This window comes from Gymnoscopelus braueri (genome assembly GCF_963280865.1).
Source record: "Gymnoscopelus braueri genome assembly, chromosome: 8".
NCBI lineage: Eukaryota > Metazoa > Chordata > Actinopteri > Myctophiformes > Myctophidae > Gymnoscopelus > Gymnoscopelus braueri.
The window spans coordinates 19,500,306-19,521,613 of NC_137609.1; the positions used below are offsets into that span (position 1 = coordinate 19,500,306).

A 21,308-nucleotide genomic window follows, 5' to 3' on the forward strand; every position below is an offset into this window, starting at 1 on the left:
ATGTGTGTACACGTCAGTACAAGGCCATGATGCACATACGTAAGGAAAATAAATCCGTCCATTTAATGGCATGCAGAAACCTCATATCTCCATATTTCAACTTTTTACGTTTTTCCTAATAGAATACCCTACTTCACCATACTAGCCCAAAAGTAGCAAAAATAGCCCAGCTACAGTAGAAGCTCACAATGCGTCACATCATGACGTCACATGAGCTTGTAGATCTACCATTTTTTCCATTTTAGATTTTTCTTTTAGAGAAAGTGAAAGTGCTTAGGAGTGTCTGTGGGTTTTATATGTATGAATGAAAAGTATTAACTTAGCTTGTGACTAAATGATACATCGGATCCACTCGAACACAGGTTTTATTTTTTTTCATTTTCAGAAAAGTAACGGTTTTTGGACATACAAGGTTTCCACCCGACAGCGACGATATCGATGTTGTTACGTAGGTAGTGCAGGGCTGAATGCCTGTGTCCTGCGGTTGACACACAGCGGTAGCATTTCCTCCCCTTAAGCTGATAACCATCAGAACATTGAAGGTAGAAAAATTCCTCTGAAATTGGAACGGCCGAGCTCGCCGAGAAGGAAATGTAATCTTCAAGAGTTTCTCTGGCGAATCCTCTTGCGACGCTCCTCTCTCTATCCTGTTCCTCCACCGCTGTCATGTTCGCAGACGACACATTGTGCATTTTATCTGCTATTGCATCTGCGGGGCCCTTCTTTTAAATGGATACCTCCCTTATCAGAGCAAGTGAGTGCCATCTGTGTCACTCCAGATCAACTTCAGCATGTGGTGGGGCTACGTGACTGAAAAGTGAATGCTTTGATGGGACACAGTGTGGCGTGTGCCACATCTATTCTCTGTCAAAAAAATGCAGAACTACAAGCTCACGATCCAAAGCGCTGTGAGCTTGGTATTTTCTGTGAAAATCAGGCGCATACTGATTTAGGCCCACGGGCTTCATGGAAAATAATCTCTTTAACATTTACAGCTCAATGACCATACAATAAAAGATTATATTTCATACACACAATAGAGTGTGTGTACTTTATCTGCAGTTCAGTGCATCAGGATGACAACTTCTGGGACAGATGTTGAGGGAGTATTCTGCAAAAAGTGTAAAATAATATGTCTTGCCATTAATCTACTTTTACACTATATTGTACTGTGGAGTGGCAGAAGACAAAATAAATAAATAAATACAATTCCCCAGTTTAATTTATATACTGAGGTATAATTGTCTCCACCAGGCAGAAGGCGTGGACAAGACTATGTTTTGGCCCCTGTCCGTCCGTCCATGTATCTGTCTGTCCGTCCGTCCGTGTGTGTCCATCCGTCCGTCTGTGTACAGCTAATCTCCAGCACCGATGGACCGATCGGCGTGAAACTGTGCACACACACTCCCTGGAGGCCAGAGCAGAACCTCTGCCCCAAATATTTTAGCCTGGTAACCAGACAAATCTGCCAGTGTAAAAAACATATATATATATTTGATATGGCCCCGCTCGGTTGGGATTGGATTTCCCTGCCCCCGAAGTTGTGGGGCACCAATCAGGGTCCAGTATGCAAATGTAGGGTGAGGCATTTTATTACTCCTACAGATTTTGTCCAAACATCACAGATTTTTCATATTCCATCATATTCCATCCTGATGGCTAAGATAACGTTTGCAGGAGCTCAAATCATGAATGCAGCGTCCGATTGCCGTGAAGCTTTGCACGCAAATTCCCACTGGGCAGAGGAAGAAATGCCAACCTTTTCACATTGTCCTGTCATAATGCCACCAGGAGGCAATTTTTTGCAATTTTTGGGGGGATATGTGTTTAACATCACGCAAATTGGTACACATTATCTCTATTGTCATGTGACCAAGACGGATCTGTCCAATTCTAGCAGTTAGGGGCTAATTGTCTTGCTCAAAGACACTTCGACATGTATACTGGGTGGGGGTGAACCTTCAACCTTCCAATTCGGCAATTCCCAGATGGTCTCTATACCCACTAAGCTCTGTACAGCAGCAAGCTACTGTAGTCTGCTTAATTAGCTCCTTAATCCCTGTCAGCAAACAAAACATTCATATAGTTATAATTGAAACAGGACCACATGTGCATTAATTCCTAGCAGCATGTATGCATGCAGCTACATTGATACCAACATTTTCCCACAACACCTACCTTTAGGCAAGCACACAGAGACATAGTAATGCATAATTTGAGCCTGTGTGCAATTATCAACTATGAGAGTCAGGGCAGGGCTAATTGTCGATGCTGGTCATCATAACTGATAAGCAGAGGACAGCTCCTGAACATCCAACAGTTGAAAAACGGTGATGTTCATTTTATACAAAAGCTAAATATCACTTTAACCACAGTAACCCTGGCATCCCAATTTTGGGGCATGACATTATAGGCAAAATTGTCAAAACGGTCCTTTTTTATTGTGAAAATAGCAGATCTACAATATGAGAGATTGGCTATTTTCAGTATCTGTTGTACGATGAAGTATATAGGGCTTAAGAGGTTAAATGGACACAAGCAGCCGCATAGGGTCCTAAAGAGTGTGTGTGTGTGTGTGTGTGTGTGTGTGTGTGTGTGTGTGTGTGTGTGTGTGTGTGTGTGTGTGTGTGTGTGTGTGTGTGTGTGTGTGTGTGTGTGTGTGTGTGTGTGCGTGTGCGTGTGCGTGCGTGCTAGTAGAGAGGTCTAATGGGACACGGGTATGTACTGGGATCCATTTAAAAAAGACAGGTGCTGTTGGCCCAAGTCCAAGACACAGCCAGGGTGATGATGATTACCACAGCTAGCGTGTGTAGGCTATCAGCAGCCTGAACTGAGGCGTCCAGCTAGGGCAGTGAGTGGCAGCTCAGACTTGTATAGTCTAGCGTGTGAAGCGCTGAGTGCAGACAAGTGACATCTGGGGGAATGGTTACACAGACAAATCTAGAGTGTTCTTTTAACTCTGAGAGGGTAGAAAAATTGACCCTCTCCGGACTACTAGCTGGTATCGGTATGAAGTACAGGTGGCACTGAATGGATTTTTCCCGGCTGATACCAATTCCGATATTTTGGAGAAAATATCTGATTAACAAGCTCACAACGTGTCACAGTTTTTCAATGAACATTGTCAGACTGTGAGATTGTCAGTTTGTTATTAACACCATCAGCGAAATTGGCCTACTCTACTGTGTGGATAGCGGTAAGAGCTGTCTAATATATATATATATATATATGATATATATATGATATATATATGATATATATGATGTGTACAAAAGGTATAATATGACCTTTTTTACACATTAAACTCCTCAGTGTGAATTTATGCTTTTGTAACAACTCACTCTCTTTGTACACTCTCAGAGTTAGACACTCTCAGAGTTAGAGTGCACATGTTAGATTAGCGAACATGTGCACCTGAAAGCCATCGTGAGGAACACAAAACAGGAAGTGTTGAAAGGAGCATGAGGCTGCATGGAGTCTGTGTGAAATGAGGAGACCAAATAATGAGGCCAGCGGCACTGGTGTTTGCTGCTCTTGGCTGGATGGCTTTGTTTGTCTTTAGTGTCAGAGCAAAGAGAGACGGCAGCCAAATGGAATTCTTGGAAACACCAAACAAACCCATATTAAATTTCCCCCCTGAAATACCATGGAGAGAGAGAGGAGCCGAACATGTGTGTGAGAGGAGAGTTGAGAGAGAGACACGGAGAGTGAGAGGGAAAGAGAGAGAGAGGGAGGGGGGGCGTGCTGGTGGCAGAGGGGTTTTGCCAGAGAACGAAATGATAGAAAGGACAGAGATGGCAGAGAGAGATGGGGGGGTTCAGAGAGAGGGGGGTTGAAGCTGACAACACACGCTGGTTGGAGAGAGAGAAAGAGAGGGAGAAATGGAGGGGAGGGGCAAAGGGGGTGTAAGGAGAGCAAAATAAACAGAGCAAAGGGAGGGAAAGACAGGACCGAAACAAATGATGCGGTAGAGAGATAGATGGAGAGATGAATGTAGAAATTCTGCACATGGACTAAATGCACCAGTGCAAGGTGCAAGGTAATGCCGTACGGTAAGGAGGGGCATAATGGGATGAGCAAAGAGAAAGAACGAAAGAAAGAAAGACAGAAAACAGGTGGGATTCACGATAGTATGGAACAAGAGGTACTCACAGTCACAGCTAGTGACACGCGTTAACGTTACGCTATTGTTTTGTGACACCATGAGAGCTGCAGGTGCATCAACATCTCCCCAGTCCAACCCCAACCCCAGCACCTGCACTACCAAACTATGTACTGTACAGTATGTTTTAGGACGGCCTGTCAACCTTCACCAACGGCCAAAGTCTGGGTCTGCTTGTACTGTAGCGCAACATTCTCCCTTCTCTGCTCCCCCCGTTAGCCCAGAGGACATCTGGAGCGCATTACAACACTAAGGACATTGGATCTCCCCAAAGCGGACGGCAGGATGGGTGGCCCACTGTAGCCCCTTTTCAGCAGCAGGCCTGGATCTGCCTGATTGATAGAGGGGAGCACCCCCCTCCACACACACACACACTCACACTCACGCTCACACTCACACTCACACACACACACACTCGTATGGAGCACTGTCGAAACAAAACATAGACCACATAATATAAGGAACATTGGTTGATATGAAAACATATTTACACTTGAGAGAACATAGCCATGTTGCTCAGCCATAAACACACAATGATTAAACCTATCAGTCACCCACCGGACATTTGATATACACATCATTCAGTGAATAAATTTGCTGCCATGTCACCACACCAGATACTTCACATGCTGTGGCTAATTTATACGTCATCGCATGACCACGTTGCTCACCAGATTCTCAAGTTTAAAACAAATAAATACAAAACACAAGGCAACGGGGCGTCGATGGCCTAATGGTTAAGGTGCATATACCACATATAAGCTCTAATATAAGCTCTAATGCAGCCTGCGGGTTGCGGGTTTGATCCCAGAGCCCGACGACCTCTCCCTGTTTTCTGTCATTCTCAACTGTACTATCCAATAAAGGCAGAAAAGCTAAAAACTAAAACACGAGGCATCGTGTCATGTAACTTTCATGACGATATATGGTCGTACAATGGAGGACATATTATGCCTGATATATACTTGGTTGCGCGCTGTGTCACGCATCGACCGTAGCCGATCTACAAGCTCACGCAACTGAGTATAAATTATGCCAGTGGTTCTCAAACCTTTTTGGCTCAGGTGACCCCAGTAAATAACTTTTTCATCCACGACACCCCTGAATACATTGTTACTTCTTAGCACCGTACATTTATGTCAAATTATGACTTTCCCCCTAAGATACAGTATGTCAAAGGGAAAAGAGAATATCCTTTTCCATTAGGACAGATTGAAATTAACTTTATACTTGTTTACCACTTGAACCACATCATCCCTATTCTGTGGGGCTGGGGGGCATTTGGTGTAGATACAAAAAATAGGGTTAACTATAAAGGGTCTACTCAGGTCAGTTTTACTAACTATAAAGGGTCTAAGTGGTTAAACTGAAGTGATATTGATCAATTCCAAATACTATCAAAGTATTCTGCGGCACCCCTGGACTTGCGTCACGACACCCATAGGGTGCCCTTCCACGCACTTTGAGCTTTAGGCTTTCGTGGTGTTAGTTAGAAACAGTCACATTCAGTGCTACCGTACCGCGTTCACTATGGAACATTTTTTGTTTTGTTTTGTGTGTTTACTAGCCAGCAAACACAGACTATACCACTTGACATATGGAAGTGATACTGAAACAAAAGGACTGCTCTGTAGTTCACCAAGCGCAGCGAAATGCATCGACACTCTTAAGATTCACAAAGCATTGCCGCTTACATTCCCCGACAGGGAGGACACAAAGGCTAATCAAAGCCCATCTTGTTGCTCGCTACTTTAGTTCTTATGATAGCACAATATGGAAATGTCTGTCGTCCTGTGACTTCACGGCACAAGCAGACTACGCAATGAGAAAATAAAACTTTTTTCTCTCTCTCTTTTTTTTTTGAGAGAGCGATAGAGGAAAGTTCAAAGAATCGACAGATTTCGAGTAAATTGCCTTGCCATTTCAAATGAATTGCAGCGCCGGCCAAAATTTGCAATTCACAGGAAGTTGTACCCCCAACCACACAGACGAGGTTAATCCATATTTCACGTCTGAATGTAAGATGGAAGCGAGAGGGAAAAAAAAGGGGTAAGGAAAGGGAAGATAGGTAACTCCACGCCAAGAGATGAGGAAAGGGGGAGGAGGAAGGGGGGGACGAAGACTAGGAGGAAAGGGAGGGGGGGCAAAAAAAGGCAGGAGAATAGAAAGAAAACAGGCGTCATTTAGAGTAAATGGCATCCAAAAACCCACTCCAATTATCTTTGCCTGCCATGCCAGTGAGACTGACTTAATTAAAATGACTTGAGAGGGAGGGGAGAGAGAGGGAAGAAGCTGCCAGTGATTGAGGGGGCAGGCGGGCAACGTATCTGCACCGAACACAAAGCTGAGGCATCGCACGCGCCGGCGACCACTCTTCCCTTTTCAATTCCGACTTCAAAAGAGAATAAAGAAATAATAATAAAAAAGGAGAGGGGGCTCTCGCCATTTGGAGCCATGTAATTGCGCTATTTAAATCCAACATTTTCACCATCGTTTGAATATTCGGGGATGGGGGGTTGGGGGGTAAGGAAGATTGAGTTTGGGGGGGATGCTTTTTAGCTCTCCTCCGAATCCCCCTGCCTGTAGTAATCCATGTGCCTTTTTCCTGAGAACACCTCTGACAATGACCTTTTCGCATGAGGTCTGTTACTATGGAAACAATGTGCAGCCCCCTACATTTGTCTGGAGGTTTTTGTCACCAGTAGGCCGAATACTGGTTGACTTGTGTGTCTAAGAGGAAGAGTCACTTTTCAATCTCTGACTTCAGATTTTATGGTTCCGTTATGAATTCCCTGGGAGCAGTAGAGAGACATGGTGACTGTAAAATGTGTAAACGATATTCAGGCTAAAGCACTAGCGGAAAGAAATAGGACTTGGGCAGCGATACATCTTTTGTTTTTATGTTTTATGTTTCTGTACCCTTTACTTGAAAGTGGAAACATGAGGACTACGTATCAAGCCTTTTTCCATTTTGACTGAATTGGTACGATCATTCTGTGCCGTGGAAGAGTAAAAAACATCAGTCAGTCAATCATGCATACTTTTTAAAGATATACTGCTATTGAAAGTTCAACTGATAATACATTCTAGGTATTCCCTTTCATTATTTAATTATTTTGATTATGACACAGTATTAATCTTGTCTGCAGGGTGTGATGTGTTACAATATTGTAACCTTATACTGTAGAAATGTCATAATTTTAAAAACAATACAAAAATACAGCCAATGATGTTTTTGTTGGCCAACTACAGTAGCTTTTGAGTGAAGTTTTTTGTTTGTTTGTTCATAAAGGAGTATTTTATTCAGTCTGCTGTTAAAAAGGCGTGATCACACACATTCACACACACACACACACACACACACACACACACACACACACACACACACACACACACACACACACACACACACACACACACACACACACACACACACACACACACACACAATGCATACATGCGCACCTATATTACACTACACACCCACATACACTCCTGTGACCCCTTGCTCAGACAACATAGTATCTGCTCATGTGTCACAGTTAACACCTGTTACTGTGTTGCCGTAATATTTATCCTACTTCAGCGCAACACTAAACTAAGGCTCTCTTGTTAAATGGGTACAGAAGGTTGGTGGGCGCTTTATTCTCAACTTCATGCCTGGAAATAGGCTACACAGTACATGGAGCAGCTGATGACTGAATCGACTCAACAAGAACGTAGCCAAAGGTAGGTTAGACTTGTGCAAAAGACATAAACACACTGGAAAAACTCAAATGAACTGTTTTAAATGTCACCCTTGCCTGCACATTTGGCATAGAAGTGTTGCTTTTTACATAAGCTAGCCAAAAATATAAACAAAACCGCGAGAGCAGTTTGTCCATAAAGACCAGCATTTTCATTACGTAGGCTTGTCATGATACTCCGATACTTAAACAAGAAGCACCAATGATTTGATAACATGCCAACGTGAGCCTTGTGTGTTACCTAAGTGATGACGTTTGGCTAAAGATACATTTAGTGTAACTGTAAGGGATCCAAACTTACAATTACATACAGACAAACCCTGTTCTAGACCAGTGATAAGTGGTCAGATGGATGGCCAGCAAATGCTTTCAAGATTTTCAGGCGGGCCCTGATCCAGATAAGGTTGAGGAACCACTGTTCTCTAGACGGCTGGCCCCTGCGATGCCACGCTGTAAAAACAACAACCAGTTGATTCTAGGGTGTAGGAAAAGAAGGTGCTCGATGTGCTCCAATTTATTATGATTGGAAGCGGGAATAGCGGGAAAAGCACTGCACTTGATTAGTCATTGTTTGAGGGTTATAGCCAGGTTATAGGGATGAAAGAGAGACAGAGAGACAGACAGACAGACAGACAGACAGACAGACAGACAGACAGACAGACAGACAGACAGACAGACAGACAGACAGACAGACAGACAGACAGACAGAGTCAGACAGAGTCAGACAGAGTCAGACAGAGTCAGACAGAAAGAGAAAACAGAGACAGAGAGAGGAAGGAGGGTTGGGTTAGCATGACAACCACTATTTTGATGGGGCCAAAGCCAAGCATCTCCACATATCCTCTTCCACCCCCCATTCATCTTTTCCTAAAAAAAAAATCCTTCCCTTCTCAATCGTTCCTCTTTCTCCTGTCTGCCAGCCGTCTCTCTCTCTTTCTCTCTCTGTCTGTCTCTCTCCCTCTCTCTCTCTGTCTCTGGTTTCCCACCATTTCTTCTCCTCTTTTCACTCACTGACCGTCTCAAAATCCCTCCCCCTTTTCTTTTTCCCCTCTCAGTGTTTCACCCTGCGCAGGGAGCTCCACATTCCCCTGTGTTGGGCTCAGAAGCGTGAGAGGGAGAGAGTTAGAGGCGGAGAGACATGAGAGACAGAGAGACAGAGAGACAGAGAGACAGAGAGAGAGAGCGAGAGAGAGAGAGAGAGAGAGAGAGAGAGAGAGAGAGAGAGCGAGAGAGAGAGAGAGAGAGAGAGGATCGTTGCTATACCCTTGGCCCCAGCGTTCTGCTTCTCACTGGCCAGATTGTTCTCCCCACACAGACTCTGCTCCAGTTGCCAGGGAGACCGCCATACCAGGGCTCTGACCCAGGAGGTTTGGGACTGTTTTTCTCCCCCCCAGCAGGAGACGGATGGCAGCTGTAGGACAGCTGTTACTACCAGGCCCGTGTCTCAAACCCATCACCCCAGCAGACCTGGCCACTGCCGCAAGGACCAAAACAAGAAACCTAATAATTAAACACATCCTCTCGCTAGCCATGGCTTTTTGTATTGTGAGTGGAGAGAAAAAAATAGAATAAATAAATAATACAAAATGGTTCATCAATAGATATAAACAAAATGCACACGGAACACAAAAGGACAGCACATATTTGTATTTACTTCATGTTGGTTCCTCGTGTTGTTTATGCTTCTGACTCTTGCACAAAACCACATCTCTGTGATTCTGATGGCATGTGGCATCCAAACAAGATAATTACTTCCCACTTGGCCCTTCAATGGAAAAGTTGACATTGAAGAGCCTGAATGTTGGTATTCACAATGGCTCCAACGACGGTAAAGGATAGTTGATTTGTTTTCTTTTTCATGTGATATTCGCGTAATCCTTTGATCTGACAGTAGTCGAGGAGACGGGTGAAACTTGAAAGAAAGTCTTAAGAAGAAAGACGCCAGGTGCAAATGCATTCTCTTGTAATTGCTCCACAAACATAAGAAAATAAAATGAGTCATTCCCAATGCTATGAATAAAAGTTATAGGCGTCAATGCAATATCTATAAATGCATGAAATCTCCGTGTATCTGTATCTGAGTGTCCCCCACACATACAATATCTACAGCACAACTTCAAACTTGGCGTGTGTATCTCTGAGGACCTGAGGGAATGCAGTGCCGAGTGGGAAGTCGGACGGATCAGTGATTGTCCAGAAATATCCATAAATCCCCAAATCTGTGTGTGTGTGTGTGTGTGTGTGTGTGTGTGTGTGTGTGTGTGTGTGTGTGTGTGTGTGTGTGTGTGTGTGTGTGTGTGTGTGTGTGTGTGTGTGTGTGTGTGTGTGTGTGTGTGTGTGTGTGTGTGTGTGTGTGTGTGTGTGTGTAACAAACACAATACAATGTTATCCTACAAAGGTGTTGTCAGTTCAAACGCCTTCATGTAAGGTCAAGAAAATGGTGACTGGTTGTCTATTTATAGTTTATGTGCTGATAGCTTACATGGCGTGAGTCCTATCCTCTGTACCCAAACAAAGGTATCTGTAACAAACAACTAACGATGCCAAATGATGCCAAGTAGTCATGCCCTTTGTACCAGTCAGACCCCCCCCAACCCTCTCCAGCCCTATAAATAAGCCAACAGATAGTGCACAGCCAGAGAACAGAGTTTGGTACTATCGCATCGAACCCACTTACTTTACAGTATCCATTACCCCTCTGACTCCAAATGCTGCTGCTCACAGGTGAACACGTTGCTTTATTCAGCGTGTAATAGAATTTGGCAGGGCCCTCATCTACAGGAGCCAAAATGGCCATTGAGCTGAAACCCAAAGCACACAAACCGTGTCAGCTTTAAGATGGCGCAGCAAATTAAAATACGGTCAACTGATCTGCAACTGCAGAGAGCACACAATGTAAGGTATTCCAGTGGGGAGGACGCAGAGCCATTTTCTCCAAGATGGATGTACAGTACAGTTCCCCATGCATTTCAAGGGCGGACAGATCACCGCGGGATCATTATTTTTCTACACAGAGCTAGTTAAGTGGACTGAAGAGGGAAGACTGCATCTCCACACTCATGGAAGACAAGACATATACTACAGCTGCAAGAATACAGTACCCCCACACCCATAACCACAACACGGAGAAATGCTAATACTGCTTGTTCAGTGACACCCAAGCTTAATCTATTTGTAATATCCATCAAGATATATACAAATATTGCCTATAGGACATGATCACTGCCTTGTAACACATACAGTAATGCACATACACACACACACACTTGAGATAACTTTGTTTACCGGCCATCGAAGTCCTTTTGTCTATATTCCGCACCCCTCTGAGTTCCACTCTTGTATAAATAAACTGTGAAAAGTGTGGGAGGATTTGGACATCCACTCTCTCCTACAGTGAGAGTATTTCTGTTCCTTCGCCAGAGATTAAGTTTTTGCTGTGAGTTTGTTCGGAGGACAACTTTCTTATATGAGAAGTTACTTAGAGGAGTTTCATCGTAATATGCAGTGCCTGAAATGGCTTCACTATGTGATCATTACCCAGAACCTGGGCAATTATGCATGGTTCTGAATAAGCCTTTTTTCCACCTCACTATAAACCAAGAGTCTTTTAAGAGTGCTCTGTCTTTCTCCATCTTTATAGTTAGGTGGTGGGAGAATGGTGATCTGGTTCATCTTTTTATCGGGGTGATAGAGAAAGGAGCAGCCCAAGTTAGAACAGTGGTGATTTCAGTCCCTCCCTCCATCTGTTTTGTTTTCCTTCCATCTCCCTCTTTTTGATGAGCTGGGTCTTCAGTCCTCCCTATAAAATCCCATTAGCCCTTAATGAAGTCGGGCTCCTAGCCTCTCGGCCTCACCTCATTTAGCACGATTGTCTGGCGGCCATTAGCATGGAGGCAATTACAGCCGCGCGACAAGAGTAATTGGAAATGCCGACAGGGACCCCGAGAAATGGGAATAAATAAATATTTTTAAAAAAAATATTCGAACTAATAAGCTTCCATTCAGATGACGGGGAGGAGAGCCACATGTGTCTAAGTTAAATCAACATAATTACAATTAGGGTTGGTAGGGTAAAGAGCTAGGGTGAGAGAGAAATAGATACGGATGGATTGGGGGAAGATGGTTATGGGCACAAGGTACAGTAGTGGGTGTTAAGTGAAAAATGCAATGGCACGCTGAAAACTAGTAATGAAGGCAATGAGCAAAACCCAAACATTGCACAATATAAAGGTCACACTTTTATTCCAGTTTGACTAGCTCTCTCTTTTAGGGAGGATCTTTCTCTTCCACGGCCAAAATGGAATCTCGATTTTGCTTAATTGTCTTGAAACGATACCTCTATATTTTGGCTGAATTGTAGGCCCGTCCCAATGATGATTTCATGAGTGGGATGGTGTCATACTGTCATATTTACAGAGGCAGTGAGGACAAATGAGTAATACTGTCTCTGGCTAAGGTTTGTGCTGGTGTCTATTGTAGAATTTGAAATGCCAGTCCGTTATAGCAACAGTAAAATCCACAGTGTAAATTTAACTGAGAGTGTACAAATTTAACTAAGGTGATCTTACCTTCTAAGACAGTTTAAAACACTCTGTACTCAAATAAGCCTAATAACACACTATGAGACACAACACAGTTTGCCTGCACATATATGTACATGTGTGTCTATGCAAGTCTGTCCCCTAAAAAAGTAGACCAGCCACAGCTCATGTCACTATGTGCATGACGTAACAAAACTGAAACACGTTTGGCCATGAAAGCCTGAACTGCAAGGTGAAGTGAAAGTGAAAGTTTAGTGAAATGACAGTTTTTTAAAGTGGGTCGTAGTTGGAAATGCAGTTTTTTTTGTAGTTTTTTTTGTGAGTGTCTTGTTTTATCATTGTTCTTGTGATTTCATGTATTGTTGTTGTTATTGGTGAAGTAAAGACTGTTATTTCCATTTGGCTAAACAAGGTGTAGACAGTCATCACACTTGGACATGCACATAAGCAGCCGGTGTATATAGTATGGCTTCTCCATTCAACACTTGGCTGGCCAGCGAAGACAAACGGTGAGAAAGTTACACACACGTTTTTTTAAGGACATGCCTTTACCACACTGACTGAATGCCTCCGGCCAGATAAGGAAGGACCACCCTCCGTCCTTCACATTGGTTCTGCAATGCAGGGTTTTGGTCTTTTTTTATCTCCGAACTGCTACCACCCACCAGCCCACGCAGAAATGTCACCAGACTTATCAGTAGGCATAGATCAAGTAAAAAGTTTTACTGGGAAAAAGTTGTACTCAGAGGCTTTTTGTACATACAAAAATAATAAATACAAAATGTGGCTGCCACATCTGAAAACTCAGACTGATACATCTGGTCAAATGACTCCAGACATAATGTGACAAAATCCGGAGGAGTAGTAGCAAAAAGTGGGTTTTGAAGAAAATGCTAAATCTTGTCAGAAAGAAATGGCCGGAGCCTATATGGTAAGTTGCGTCATGATCCAAGAAATCCAGGGAAATGTTTTAATGTATGACCTACGGTTCAAGAGTTATAGGCCAAAACGTGAAGCAGCCTGTTATAGATCACAGACTCACACACACACACACACACACACAGAGACAGACAGGGGTGGAAACACCCTGTTCCGGCCTGGCAGAGATAACAAAAATCCTATAAAAATCCTTAAAATTGGCTAATGGGAATCCGGGCGGACGGACGGACGGACCTCGGCCACGTCACTATGACTCAGACATAACCATAAACAAACCCAATACGGCCATATATAGGCATGTATGGAGATCCTGTTGCCCAGAGCCACAGATCGACCGCTATGCCCATATATGGTCATCTGCATATATGGGACAAACCTACTTCAAACTCGGCGCGCGCATTGGCAAGGACTCGGGCCGAGTCGTTCTGATGAACGGTTGTCCAGATCCGCCGATCCGACCGATATTTCCATATACAGTATAGGCATCTATGGATACATAGTTGTCCAGAACCGCAGATCCAAGCGATATGCCCATATATGGGCATGCCAAATTGCCAATACGACACCAGGGATCTCCATATATGGGCATAAAAGTGACAAGGACTGACAGATACAGAGATCTCCATAATATGGCCATAAAAGGGACACAGGTAGACTGACAAATACAGAGATCTCCATATATAGGCACACAAGTGAATATAAGTGACACGGGTACAACAGGTACTCTGACAAAGCCTCTGACACTGACTCAGACATATCGGTCGGATCGGCGGTGCAACATAGGTGTGAGGGCCTCGTAGCGGCCAAACTCTAGATGTGAGGGCCACATAGCGGCCTGAACCTCTAGTACTGTAAACTTTACTACATTTCCCTAACTTCTAATTGTAGACAAAGTTCAAAATTCGATGTTGAATGTCAAAATGCACAGCACGAGAAGTACTAAAGACAGTCCCAGTGCTCTACTGTAGGTAGACCTACAGGATATTTAAGTTACAGTATGTATAGTACTGGAATAACAGCAGGCCCACGGTTGCTGCCAGATTGCCATGGCATCTCACCTGCTCACTCACCCCACAACCCCTCTTGCCTCTTCCTCCCTCCTAAGCTGAGTGACAGGTGGCAGAAACATGATCAGTGTCGGCCTTCATCAAGGAAGCGGTCCCATCTGAAACGGGAACATTGCCGACTGGCCCACCCATGGGCCACAGCATAGGGGCTTCCGTGGTTGGGGTTGAGCTAGGGAAGAAGGGCGGGGGGGCGGTGGCATGAACTACAATGGGAGTGGGAAGGTCGGGGGGAATGGGGGTGTAATGGATTTTTTGGCCGGAGTGACGAGCAGCAGGGCTGGCACCGGGAGTCCAGGACCCAAACGGGAAGCAGGAGGCTAGTTCCCACAATAGTCAAGGAGAGCGTCCCACAGGGGCATCCACAATAGCAGCAGGGCAAGCGGCTGCTGTCAACAATGACCTCCAAGGCCTTGCTGCTTTAAATGACACAGCCTCACCCATCAGCACTTCCCTTTTGACGTTGCAACATAGCAAAAGCAGGGATTATTATTAGTACTGTACCTATGTTGTGATTGAAGTGCTTTCACTTGAGTTTGTTATTCCTGCACCAGCTATTGTGTGATCAGATAATAATTAATTTATGTCTCTTGCTTGGCCCCCCAAAAAAATAGCGTTTGTGCTCCTTTGTGCCAGCCAGCAGAGTAGATTAAAACAGGATATTGAAGTCGTAATGAAGTGACTCCATCACACTGTACACAGTGTACAGGATGTCATGTCAAGTGAAATACATACTGTCCATAAGAACCATGGGCTGACATACTGTAGGGACGGGAGGGGGAGACAGATTCGTCACATTTTGTCCGTCAAATTTTCCTCTAATTTTCTATCCGTCCGGCTGCGGACTGCAGTCTACCCGACGTGCATTTTCTGTACGTTAGCAAGAAGTACCCTTGGCGACCTTTTTGGGCTTTAGTTTTTTGCTCAGTAACAGGACAGCTAGCGTACATGCTACAGTAGCTTGCTTAGTTATTATTTGGCCATGTTCAACCTGACGTTAATCGTCGCTATTGTTGTAAAGACCCGATGAAGACCCGTGTGGCGTTTAAAAACGTTGTCCACCACTCCTATAAAAAAGAATTTGAGTTAGCGTCTCCCATAGAAGTGATTGCCAGATTTTGTGAGAGACAGAAGCAACCAGGTCTATGAAAACAAGCTCAAAAGAAGCAACTAGGCCTATAGGCCACAAGAGCGCTTTAAACCTATTGGCTTTTTAAAAATATCAGATCTACAAGCTCACAACGTGTTGCACTGCGACGTGTTGCGAGCTCTTAGATCTAATATTTTTCAGAAATCTTGAAACAAAATCTGGCACAAAACATTTTCAGATGGGGGGGACAAATACATCTTAATTTGGAGGTCCATGACATGGAAATATCTGAGAACCACTGGTTTAAATAATAATTAGCCCAAATAAGCAACTACACTTTAGAAACAAGCCCCCCAAAAAATACAACCCGCAACTACCCAAGCAACTTTACAGAAAAACAAGCTCAAAGTCGCTTATAATAAGCGAACATGGCAACACTGTCCCGTAGTATATACTCGTAGCTACATACTCTCGCAACTGCCATCTAGTGGATGAATAGGTATATAGGCCTATACATTAACGTAAGAAAACGTATCGGACTATGCTAGGTGTAATAAAGAACGTACGACCATCCTCACCCCCTGACGCGCGTGAAAACCTAGTCTACATGTACTTTGAACGTGCCTTTACTGAGGCTTCTGCTGTCCATCTCTTAATAATGGGAGTTGAGAAATGCATCTAAAGTGGATGAACAAACAGCAAGCAGCCAGCCAGTGGTCTTCGTAGGGTAAAGACCACCAGGTGCAGACAGCTTCTTTTCCTAACATGCACAGAGGGCTGTCTTGAGTACATTGGAGCAGCTTGGCATGAAATTGAAGGACCACAGTGAAGCGCAGCTATTCCTTGTGCAGCCTACTGTCCCCGGTCCCTGTAATAAAAATGTTTATTTGTCTTAAAAAAAAAAGACTAAAAGCAATCGCTCCGTGTGCCTGGAGTGAAAGAGGGACCGTGAAAGGGGGGGAGGGGGTCTCCTACCAGGAGGAGATTTAATTAGTAAAATCTCATTAAGTCTAACAAAATTAAGCGTAAAACAATCCTTGGCGGGGATTCTGGAAGTTCTAGGCAGGAGAGGCAGCACAAAAATGGGGAACACTTAGGGGCTGAGAGGATATGGAGACAGGCAGCTTGACTAGCCTGTCCTCTGTGCATGAAGTCGGAAATTGCCCAAAAAGACTGCCTTTTCCTGTACACCATCTCCCATTGTCATACCTCTTGTCATGAAAATTGAAGATATATTTACAGTACATGTTCTAACTTAGTTTAATGAGTTAGTGCCAATGTTTTCTCATTTTCAAAACACTTGGAGCTAGATATAAGCATCTTTACGGTAAACATACCATAAACATAGCCTACTAAGTTACTAAATCTCGTGATGGGTGGGTGTAAAATCAGTGATCAAATGAGTGCTGAGAACTAATGTAGCTCTTGAAGTTATTAACATATTTCAATTAGTACCAAGCAGATGGTGCAGAACACATAAAGCACTACCTATGCCTAATTCAGTGGAGAGCATAGAGACTTAAAGCAGTAACAGTTCCTGTGCTCATAGATATGAATGACTGTATTCTCCTGCCGTAAATTATGGTCAATCACTCATTCACTCACTCACTCATGGGACGCCAGGTGGATGGTCAGTACTTGTCTAATCACATGCTTGCATGCAAATTACGGTTGGTGCTTGTCCAATCGTGTGCCTTGCTTCTAAGGCTAATCAAGTTCAAATCAAGTTCAGTAGCCTCTTGGCCCAAAAGTTATATTTAAGTAAAACACCCACTCACCAAAATATAGAGTTGTGGATACGCGCGCGCGCGCGCGCGCACACACACACACACACACACACACACACACACACACACACACACACACACACTCACACTCACACTCACACTCACACTCACACTCACACTCACACTCACACACACACACACACACACACACACACATACACACACACACACACACACACACACACACACACACGCTGCTGCTAGCATTCTAACAGACACACGCCTGATTTACTTAGTTTCGTGCCGGTGTCTCGCACACCGATCTACAAGCCCACAATGCAGCTTGTAGAGCTGCTATTTTCGGTGCGAGACATGATAGGCAATCTGGTATAAATCGGGCTTTAGTAAATCTAAAACATGGAGGGAAGATGCTCATCATCCCTTTACAGAGACACTAAAACCTTGGTTTGAATATGTACTTTGCTCTCTTCCATGTGTAGAGTGGCAAAGATTTCAGTACATACACTTGAAGCCAAGTTCTGTGAGATAGAGACACATTATGTACTGCATAAAAAACTGACTATTTATGATAATTTTGTAATCGTGACCCCAATAATTAACATCACATCAAATCATGAGGCTGTAGGGAATTCACAGCCATACTCCCCACCCCACATTTGTACACAAGATGCACAACAAACTCATTCTCCTTCCCAACAAGTTTGGTTTATATTTATCCTGGTCTATTTGGCACAAAAAAAAATCCTTTTGAATACAGTCATTAAAAAAACATTTAAAAAAAGAGGCAGACAAGTGAAGCTCCATGTAGCACCAAAAGCCATGGTGAAATTATCATTTGGGGTGTTGGAGATGTGGAGAAGAGGCTTAAATGATTGAAGTGGTTGTTTTGTGTCGACTGACTTGCAGTGAACTGCAGCAGGGAATGATCATTAAACATGATTCTGACAGGGCAACATGCTTGTAGTGTGAATTAAATTTGATTGTGTGCTCTTAAAATTGTATCACAGAGTGATGTGATTATTAGCTCCCGGAGAAGCAGATTAACTTCACCGGATAGTTTGTGAATGTGGCAGTATGTGTGTATTTATGATTCAACCACACCTAAATACCACGCATGTAATCCCCAGGGACAATTAAGCAAACCACACACACCCATCACTGTGAGTCTGTGACTGAATCAAGCTGTGACTGAACGTCCGCCTCGCTTTATATCCAGGATCTGGTTGACCTAGCTGTAGTCTCATTTACTTTCATTGTCAAGTAAAATGTGCAATTTCAAAATAGATTATAAATGATTCCTACCCTAGTTAGGTATGCAACTTGGACAGCACAGCCATCATCGGCATGGGGACTGACTCAGCTAGACCACCCATCCGAAGTTCTGAATGACGGCATTTTGTGGTTATCACCTACTCTGTCCAAAGTTCAGACAGATGGAGCATGTACTGTAGGCCCCTGAATTCAGTGAATTGACTTGGTGTGCCTCAAGCCAGCGTCTGTTGGCACACCTGCCTTCTTTTCAAGCAGGGGTCTTCAACAGGGGGTCTGAGACCCCTAGGGGGTCCTCAGAGTTACTACAGGGGGGCCGCCAAATCTTTGTGTGATAGGATTTATTTTTGGACATTAACCACTTGAACCCTAGCATCCCAATTCTTAGGAGAACTTCAGCCAAAAATAGCAGATCTACAAGCTTGTTGTAAGCTTATAGATCGGCTATTTTCGGCAAAGAGGTTTGGTGTAGAGGGAAAAAAGAGCAGACTAAGTACAGAGTGAAAGGTCAAGTTAATAAATATTGAGGGTTTAAGTGGTTAACTGTCTGAAGATACACATTAACATGAATCCAACATGACAGTGCTGTAAAAAAAAATCTATGAAGCTATCTATGAAATCTATAAAAAATCTGCAACAATTTCATACAATATGTAGTAAGGGGTCCCTGCTTCATCTCTCGTTCAGCTAGGGGGTTCTTGGCCTGAAAAACGTTGAAGACCCCTGTTTTAAAGTGATTAAAAAAGTTGCGCATTTGTAAAACCATCATTATGCGGCAAAATCTTCGAGATGGCGAGATCCGAAGTTGCCGTGGTTGTTGCACCATCAAAACGGCAACCAGGACAGTGCAGGGCGTGGCTTATGTAATTTTGCTCTGGGAATAGCATACACACCTTATACTACAGAGGGGTTGGTTGATCGGCCAACTTTGATGCGAACAAGAATGGAATGGAACTTACAAGTTGTTTGCCCACAGCAACGCAGCAGGATTTGATGTAGTCGTCTGCTCCGTGGTCAGTGTCCAGTTGTCCCCACAAACACTGTTAACAAATGAAGCCATTTTAGCAATGCAGGCTTAAACAAGTGTCACATTTATCACAGAGGTCCTCAATACATTCATGAGGAAAATAAGTACACGGCTACTCTGAAACATAAACCAAACACTGGAAGATTAAAAAAAGACATACAGAGTAGCCTTCTTACATACAATCCGCATCTTATTACAGTACATTTGGGGGGCTTTTTTTAAGGTGGGAGAACAGAGAGCTTAGGGGCTTACTGTGACTCAAATTCCTTCGTGCAGTTTGCTAGCCTGCTATTACTGAGCCACCCTGAGAGCTAGAAGTAGAGAGGAGTTATGGCGCACATGTAAAAGATTTAAGTTCAATCAACCATTCAGGGCCGGACACCTGATCTTTCGCTTAACCCATTGATACCTGGAACGCATCTGTGTCACTTTAGATTTCTTTAGGCTATTCAAAAATAGCAGATATACAAGCTCATAGCGCGGCACCGAGTGCCGCGCTATGAACTTGTAGATCTGCTATTTTTGAAAAATCTAGAAAAAAAAAATTGGTTTTTTTTTTTCAATTTTTTTTTAGGATTTAGAAGACATTTCTAGAATCTTCTCAGGTCTTAGTGGGTTAAACCGTCTCCAGTCAGTGGGAGTGTTGCAGGGCCTCACAGTGGGCCGTCTACCTCCAGCTATCTGCTAACACTGAGGCTCTGAAGGTATGGTATTTATCCAGGACTGCACGGCTCAGTGGGGACTACTGTGTGTGTGGTAGGTAGGTAAAAAACTGAGGGCCTGGACTGTATAGCAGGGCTAGAATGGCCGCTGTGACGATTACTTTCAATAGTGGAAACAGAGTTTATTTTATGCTCTTCTCCTCAATGTTCACTTGAACTGAAAGTGGCTACTTTATCATACTAGTGGCTACTTTATCATACTACTGGTGAAGCATATTAACTTCAGTCAGAGAGATTTTCTATGACTGATTTGTGTCCCTGCTAAATGGTAAATGGTGCATTTATATAGCGCCATTATCCAAGGCACTTACATAGATTGTCATTACATTCACCCATTCACACACACATACATACACCGATGGCGGAGGAAACCATGCAAGGCACCAACCTGCTCATCGGGAGCAATTAGGGGCTTAGCGTTTTGCTCAAGGACACTTCGACACTAGCTCTGGGGGAGCCCGGGATCGAACTGGTTCCCAAGCCGCCGCTTTACCTCCTGAGCCACTGCCGCCCCTGTCCCTAAAATCTAGAAATATTAAATGTAACAGTACACCCCATTATGTTCCGGTGTAGATGGCAGTTAAAAGATCTATTCACTCATCAAAGTTTTCCAAGCTTACAAAGACCCCCTTTCCATTCATATTAACCTTTATTTCAATCAGAAAACAAACAAAATCAGTCACACATGGGAATTAAACTCTGATTTGTCTAAGAGAAATGCGTGTTTGCAGCTGAGGAGGCGCTGAACGTGGTTGCATGAAAGGACATTTAGGGCTATTCAAAGTTGATTGTTGTTTAGAATATTTTAGGCAAGGAATATTATATAGGAATAGGCAAATATTGTTTTGTTTCAAGACAAGGAATAAAATCGTGAGTACACGTGTGCATATGTATGTGCATGGGAACGTGCAGAAGAACCCATGCACAAGAATAAGAAGCCCTTCTTGAGCGCGTCTCAATCTGTTGTTACCAGTAAAACTCTGGCAGTCCAAAGTTAATG

At 43.6% G+C, this 21,308-nt stretch overlaps 1 protein-coding gene across 3 annotated transcripts in view; it reads right to left on the reverse strand.

Annotated features, from left to right (window-relative positions):
• The window catches only part of LOC308091179 (homeobox protein PKNOX2-like), a 90,195-nt gene that overhangs the window by 49,232 nt on the left and 19,655 nt on the right, over nucleotides 1-21,308 (reverse strand). For 2 of the 3 annotated variants that reach the window (XM_080436602.1, XM_080436603.1), the window contains exon 2: nucleotides 19,519-19,599. The gene's annotated coding sequence lies outside the window, so the exon portion shown is untranslated. Of the gene's footprint in view, nucleotides 1-19,452; nucleotides 19,600-21,308 lie in introns of those variants that run through there. The other variant, XM_080436604.1, reaches the window with a different exon arrangement.